Raw genomic sequence first — 8,256 nt, 5'->3', positions numbered from 1 at the left:
ATTCCTTCCAAGCTAAATAAAATTCCCGTCTATTTCTCCCTGGGATAACATTTTTATCAAAACTCTCCATTAGCCTTTTTTTGCAGCATAATCAACAATTTTGGTTCCAGCGAGGTTGTTCCCATAATTCGGGGTTCTTTGTTTTATGAGTTGTGGCTCAAATACAGGAAATATAAAACTATCTTATTTCCGGTTCTCGTTAGCGGTAAAAATTTGTATAACAACGCTTTCGTCGCAGGCTCCAAACAATGATTCTGTAGGAAAATTGTTCTGTCGTCGTCCTTCAGTTACTCAAGACAATCGCGACTTAGTCTTTACCAATGATTTCCACCTAAGTGTCACATGTAATCCCATTGTTGAGATCCGTTTACGCTTAGCCAAGTAGGATTAATGTTCGATCTTTTAATCTTAGTTTTCAAGAAAAAATACTCTTTTGGTAACCTCATTTTTCAGTCATTCACATAATAGATGTGTCCATGTTGATGAAAATTTGCATATCCACGGTAAACTTAGCTTAAAATTTGCATAATGTTGACACCGTAAGAGAAACGCGAGAAAAACATGATCTAAATTTAAAGATCGTCGAAGTCTACTTTCTAGTTTTCCTCGCTCGAAAATTTCCTTACATAATACCTTAAGTCTAGTACTTACTTTAGCCTTCAAACTCGTCTCCATGGCATTTTATGCGTAAACTTCTACTCAATTACGTGACATCATAACAATGTTTTGTCAAGGCATCACTTCTTTGTGAATACAAGTAGCTTTTGATCCGAGCCACTTACTAACTATTCCTTAAGCCCAAAACATATCAACATATCGTATGTTTGTTTAAATCAGTGGCAAATCGCAAGTAGAGCGATTTCAGATTATAAGCCTTAAGCCTCGCTGCATGCCGCTAACGCCGGAATTGAAACTATCAAGGACAAAAACGTTCGTTTATCCGCGGTTCATAAACGGCGCACAGACTAGGAAAATCTCAGCTTGGCTTGCTATCATCCAACCGCCAAAATTTCAATATAAAAAATGTTGTTTCCTTTTTCATTCGACTAGAAATCCTTTTCTTAAAAAAAATTGTTCTTCTTGTTTTTTTCAATCTTCTATTTCACAGTCACCCTACGGACAGTTTTTTTCGGCAAGTTACATAATTGTAAAGAGTCTCGTTTATTAAATTTTAAATACAATAAACGTAGTTCGATTGGCTACGCGTAGGCTCAAAATAACCGAACTCGAACAATTCCTTTTCTGGAAGATTTTACCACCGAATAAACTGATAATTTGCAAACTCGGCGTTGGCGTTCACTAAAATGAAATTGGTACTTATTTTATCGCTAAATTGTTCTACATTGGCTTAGTTAAGAGACAAAGAGTTTGGGAGACCGATTAAGATTAAAATTTCATGTTTTGCTATTTTGATCTGTATCATAACGTGTGTAATGCAAGGCAAAAATTTGTAACGTGCTGAGTTTTGACTTCCCACAGTTGTGGGAGAGCTCTGTGGGAGAGCTCTCACGTACATGCATTAAAACGCAAACATTAGACGAAAAGAAAATGTGCATTCTGCGTACTGTATACTAGGATCGGGCGTGGCAGTGAAAAAGCACGAATCATGACTCGAGGCTTTTTAATGAAAGGGTTCTATTGGGCTCTGAAGGGCTTCTGGACCCGTGTAAAATGATAAACCATAACATTGTGTGTTAGCTCATCACGGTTCACAATTTAGTCGTCGTTTAACTGACTGGTTAAGGAGTAAGTTAACAATATGGTCGCTGGCGTATACTGACTGCCAGACAATTGCTTCATCGCAAGGATTCTGGAAAACTGCATCAGTTTGAATATTATTTGACGCGTGGAAAACTTGCATTCCATTTCAAGAGAATAGAAAATGCCCCTGATTAAGCAGCTTGGCGATCCACAATGGTCATATATGGAAACAAGCCGCTGAAAGCGGAGTGGACAACAAATAGAGGAGTCCATTTAGAATACGCGGCACCAGTGTGGTGCCGCGACTGGTGCCGCGTATTATTGTCAAGGACATTCACGCCATCGAACGTAGAGCAGAGATGAGCCCTTTGACAAAAAAGGGGGTGAAATGTCCTTTGACTAGAGATATAAACAACTAGCACGGGCAGTTCGCAAAGTTATCTACCCGTAGAGAGTACCTATCGCTAATTGAATATTATAAAATAAAATAATTCATTTGAAATCATCTCAAGTTTAACATCTTTTTTGAATTTACGAAACTCAAGTCAACAAGAGCAAATCGTTCTTAGAAGCTCATGATAAAGGTGAGAAGAGTAACACATGTAGTTACTCATTTTTTACCAGGATGATTAAGTCATACCGCTTGCGGCTGTTGAAACAGGCAGTTTGCCCGCTTCGAACTGTGAACTCGCAGTTCACCTAGGTAATTAGATAGCTTTAATTTTGCAAATGCCTCTAGACGATTATTATACTGCGTTCACTTCTCTGATCGTTCATTCGTGTTTTGTAATTTCAAGGGAGTTTTAACATAGGGCTGACCTCATAACTTCATTCAGGGTGCCTATTTATTTTACTTTTGTTGTCGCTGTTCGTTCATCGCTGCTGTGTTTTCACTTTTTAATCTTGACATATTTATTCAATCCCATTTACACCCTGAATAAACCTATATTGTATTGCATTGTCAATTTGTGAATTGTTCAGTTCCAGCTCAAATAAATCTTGTGTTGTATTACCCGTTTCTTCCGAGGATAAAGCACAACGTTAGTATTTGTTGGCAGGATATTGTGACATGGCACATACACAGCCAATCGGATCGTTTTATTGTTTCATCAGACCTGAGGGGAATATTTCATAGTAGTGTTTGACAAAATCTGTCCTCGCAAGCTCGTAAAGAAAAGATATACAAATACTCTATTACCGTGGTTATACAGCTATGAAACCTTCTACCGACAGAAATATAAAGACCTATCATTATCACCTGTGTAACTTAAATAATTTAACTTTTTTAGCCTTTTTCCGGTTATTCTTTCAGCCTATGATTTAAATGCTCATTTAAAACGAATATCAATATGAAAATTGTTAGGAAAAATGCCCGAGCAGCTAACAGCTTTTTTTGTTTTTTTGGTTGTTTGTTTCAGGTCTGCAGTTGTCAGTTACTTATTGTTAGCACCCAAGTTGAGCAAGTTGCGGCACGAGGGCACTCTCCTGTCCAGCCAAGATAGAATGAGTTGTGAGAGAGTGAATCCCCCATATAGGCGTTATTTCCACGGTAATTCCTCTCAAGCTATTTTTAGATCACTCCTCGTCCTGGCTTCAGAAATCCAGAGATGGTCTGAAAATAGGCAATCCTGTGACGCGAATCTTACTCACGTGAACAATCCAAGCGGCTTCACTCGCATTTTCATCCTCCACGAAAACATTCACTTAACGCGCGCGGAAACATTATCTGCGGGAAGACTGGATACCATATCTAAAAATATCTTGAGATGGATTACTTTTAGAATAAGACCTATATTGGGGATTACCCTTCATCTTCTCATAGTTAGGTTTCATTCTTACTCGAGTTTTATTTATAACGGTAGACTAGAAGCAATTAAAAATAACTGCATTTCGCAGTGCATAACAAAGTGTTTCAAAAGTCTATTTTTAAAACCTAAGCGGCGCTTTAAGGTTTCTGCCACAGGAGGCGACTTGGAGTATTGCCATTCCTGACCATGGATGGCATGCTAGTCCATCGATCACAAGTACACCCTCAGTGTTTTTATGAGATTTCCCCAAGCAATTCGGTGACACCCAAGTATACTCCCAGATGGAGAGAAGCACTGTGAGAGTAAAGCGTCTATTCCAACAGCACAACACAGTGCCGAACCCCAGCTAGGGATTATTAACCCGAACCACTTGCCCCGGAAGCCACGCGGGCTTGCCATAACTCCGATCTTTATAATTCAAAATGTTTCCGAGGTTTTCAGACTTGTGTGAACCTTGCAGATCTATTCAGCCATTCAGCCGAAGTTTCAGCCCTCTCGTCTATCGCTTGCTCTCGGTCAGCAAAATTCAAGCCCGTCAGGAATGGCATTCTTTCGCCGTTATCGAACTAAACGTTATCAATTCCGAGATTTACCTAATATAACGCACAACATTCTTTATTGCTATCATGTTAAGTGCTGGAGGCAAAGGTCTTTCCACTTTTTCATTCATTCGTTCGTTCTTAATTCATTCATTCCGCTGATTTCTCTCTTTCTCTCTTTGAACACCTTGCCTTTTCTCCTTTTACGATCTTAAAAATGTTGCTCTTTTCCGTATCTTAAATATTTTTCTTCGGACCCTCTTTCACCCCCCCCCCCCCCCGCCCAACGCCCCCAAGGTCAGTCTTACTTGAGGAATGTTCGGAAGGGGCAAAGCAGGGTAGTCGGTGAAAACAAGTCCTGACGACAGTAACTTTCCGTTGTACTTTCTTATTTCCAGATATTTTTGGTGAGAGGTGGGATTGGGAGTAATCAGCTCGAGTTCCTCTTGTCCCCCATTAACGAAGAGCTGGAATACGGTAATAATTCAATCTGAATATGAAACCAAGAGAAATATAGGGCAGAAAAATAAGATTTCGTTAGCATAACCCCAGTTTCAGTGAGGGGTTGCGAAATGACATGGCTGAATTCTCCAACTCATTTTACAATTTCACCAAAAACATTTTGCATGGATCAATTTAGTTTGAAACATATCAGTTTTTGCCTGTTTGTTTTAACATAAGGGCGAGATGTCGCTCATCATGTAATTTTCCTATATTTTCTTTAGTCCTCCTCCTCCTCCTCCTCCTCCTCCTCCTCCTCTTTCTGCTACCGCTACTGCTACTGCTACTGCTACTGCTACTGCTACTGCTGCTGCTGCTACTGCTGCTACTGCTACTGCTGCTACTGCTGCTGTTGTTGCTGATACTGCTGCTGCTACTGCTACTGCTCCTGCTACTGCTCCTGCTACTGCTCCTGCTACTGCTGCTGCTACTACTACTACTACTACTACTACTACTGCTACTGCTACTGCTGCTGCTACTGCTACTACTGTTACTGCTACTGCTACTACTACTGCTACTGCTACTGCTGCTACTGCTGCTGCTACTGCTACTGCTGCTGCTACTGCTACTGCTGCTGCTACTGCTGCTGCTACTGCTGCTGCTACTGCTGCTGCTGCTGCTACTGCTACTGCTACTACTACTGCTACTGCTACTGCTACTGCTACTGCTGCTGCTGCTACTGCTGCTGCTACTGCTACTACTACTACTACTGCTACTGCTACTGCTGCTGCTACTGCTACTACTGTTACTGCTACTGCTACTACTACTGCTACTGCTACTGCTGCTGCTACTGCTGCTGCTACTGCTGCTGCTACTGCTGCTGCTGCTGCTGCTACTGCTACTGCTACTACTACTGCTACTACTACTGCTACTGCTACTGCTACTGCTACTGCTACTGCTACTGCTACTGCTACTGCTACTGCTACTGCTACTGCTACTGCTACTACTACTACTACTACTAATTTACAATATGGCTAGAAATGACGTTAAATGAAATTTAGAAGTCGTTTATCCCATAGCTGTAAAGCAGTTAATCTACTTACAGTCATCAAGTTGGCAAACAAGTTGGTGCTTACTTCACTGTCCTGGTTTTAATTTTAATCAGTTTCCGTTAGAACTGAGTCAACAAAACTCATCCTGTTATAAGCTTCATACGCTTGACGGACAGCGTCTTAACCGCTACAGGAGACTATCCTGAATGAAATAAGCTTAAATCCTCGTTTAAAATAATCGAACAAAGCCAAATAAGCGTACATGAGACTGTATTCCCCTCATCTTCTGTGCAATAAACAAGATAAGCTTAGCTTAATCTTTCATTTGAGCTTAAGAAGTTAAAAACCTGAAGCTTTTTAAGCTTAAGCTTAATTCAGCTTGCTCACCTTTGCCAGCCTTGAAAAACAATGAAACTTTGAGAACGCGCTCTTTCGCCAATGTCATCTTCGAGTTTCTTGAGAGAATTAACACTTCTGATACTACTGAAACGCCCGTGTGGTCTTCTAGGTCAATTCTAAAGCAAATACAGCCTTCCATTTCAAAGGGTGAAATAACTGAAATGTTGGTCGACAGAAAAAGTTTTGGTCTTGAGGGCAGCTTCCTTCGAGACAAGAAATGGGTCGGCGACGCAACCAGCATTAGAAAGCGGTGGCGCGAACATAAACTCACTCCCAGATCCCTTGTTAGCCATCAAAATGTACTGAGATTTTACAAAACTGTCAAAACTTTCTCGAGGCTTTCCGTTGGAAGGAAATTATTTTCCTGCACTTCCAGAATCAGGATATACGTTGCCCTAAATGTGCTTCTCTTTTTTAAGCAAGCCACCAAAGAGTCTGTCTTGGCCGAATTGATCAAAGCGAAAGTCTGGTGCTAGTGATCTGTTCAGATATTACAAAAGTCAATGATCTCCGGTCATTGTGGTAAACGCGAAAATAACCACTGTTGAAAATATTTTGTTCAGTGTTCTTTTTCCCAACCGATAGTTGATCATTTATCTTATCGACGGTAAAATTCAGCGATGGCGGAAAAGGATCTGAAGCAAAATTTGTAAAAAGTCTGACATAAGTTTAAAATTTCTCTACCGAAGACTAAAGGTTTCTGAAGTACATTCGAAAAGTGCAAAAAGGCTTCAATCGATCAAGGGATGACAGATTTGCGCACAAAATAAGACAAATATATTGTTTAAAATTCTTAATCCCTAGGTTCTTAAAGATGGTTTCTTTTTGGGGGGGAAACGTAAAAAATACCGTTTCTGTTTCAACTAAGAATGGAAATAACCATGGATTTAGAGCAAACTCGAAACCAACTGTTTATTAAATTCACGTATCTTCAGTGTTCTTATGTCTTGAGGATTTTACAGACCTGCAGGTTTAATGTGCCACACATGACACGACTTCCTAGTTAATTGTATGTCGTTTAGTGTTCGTATTCTTTGATATTTGATAAACATTTCCCTCGACCTAAATTAGATCTTAATGAAAAACTCCTACACGTGCAATTAATTATCAATTTTACAATATTCTAAGTGCAACATGTGTAATTTTTCTATCTGAATTGTGTTTAACGAGCGAACGCTTTATTAAAACTCCAGACATAATGTCGCAATACTCACAATGGATAACATTAAAACAGAAAATAAAAATAAATCAACTTAACAAAATGGGAACCTTGATTACATTTTATGATTTGACTTCTTCGATCATATGGGCTAAAAAGTAGGCGTTTTTCTTTGGAAATTAAAAACTATATTTTTGGCTGAATTCCACACCAGTATTTTAATTTTATTGCGGATCTCAGAAGTGTTTGAAAGTTTTATTAACATTCGATGCTAGCTCCCAGCAGATTGAAGATGTAACAAGCAAAAAATTAATGGTAGTTTATTATAAATGTTAAAAGTTGAAATTATTTTTTTAAGATCAACTACGACAGAGAAAAAAAATTAATCTTGTAAAGTTGTGCTACCATCATTCTTTACGGTCTAGAAAATACATCTTTTAAACAATATATACTCTTTGTTAGGTATCAATAATCGGGCACGTGCCAAAATTAAACGGCTGAATTCACGCAATAGGTTTCTTGTTGAAAATATAAAGTCCTCAGTGAATAATCTGCGTAGGCCGTAATTTGACGATTTCTTTTGCATAGCCGCAATTTGTAAAACAAGCTAATAAACGAGACAGGTGGGAAATCAAGAAAACTTTTTATCGAGTCTCGCTAGTAATTAATTCCTTGTTAGACAGGTGTGTAGCGTAGAGTTAATGCTAATTGGGAGGAAAGCACGAAACGTTTGCGAACAGAGAACGACACGAACGATTTTTTTTTTTTTTACCTGACGCAACTTCAAAGATCAATGTGGCGGAAACCGCAACCTTTGCAGGTAATATAGCTAATGGGAGCGCCACTCAATGAACTGAATTACTGGTGGTTTTCTTTTGGAAAGAGGACAAAAGCACACCCAGCTTTAGAAAAATAAAACTTAAAATTGCTTTGTTGATTATACGGTTGGCTTTGTGGGTGACGTCAATTGCAGTCAATTAGTCAGTTAAACGGTTTATCGCGTGCCCACGTGTTTTGCACGTGTTTTAAATGACATTTTACTCTAACAGGTGGACCAGAGATTAAGGGAATGCTCTTTTGGGACGGTTGCCGGAAAAATTATTTTCATGTTCATCGCATAATCGTGATGAAACTTTCTCTTGATGACCAAGTTCCAA

This window comes from Orbicella faveolata, unplaced genomic scaffold (genome assembly GCF_042242905.1).
Source record: "Orbicella faveolata isolate gen_17 unplaced genomic scaffold, um_ofav_v1 contig_1, whole genome shotgun sequence".
Taxonomy (NCBI): Eukaryota; Metazoa; Cnidaria; class Anthozoa; order Scleractinia; family Merulinidae; genus Orbicella; species Orbicella faveolata.
Note: the sequence above shows the minus strand (reverse complement) of the source record.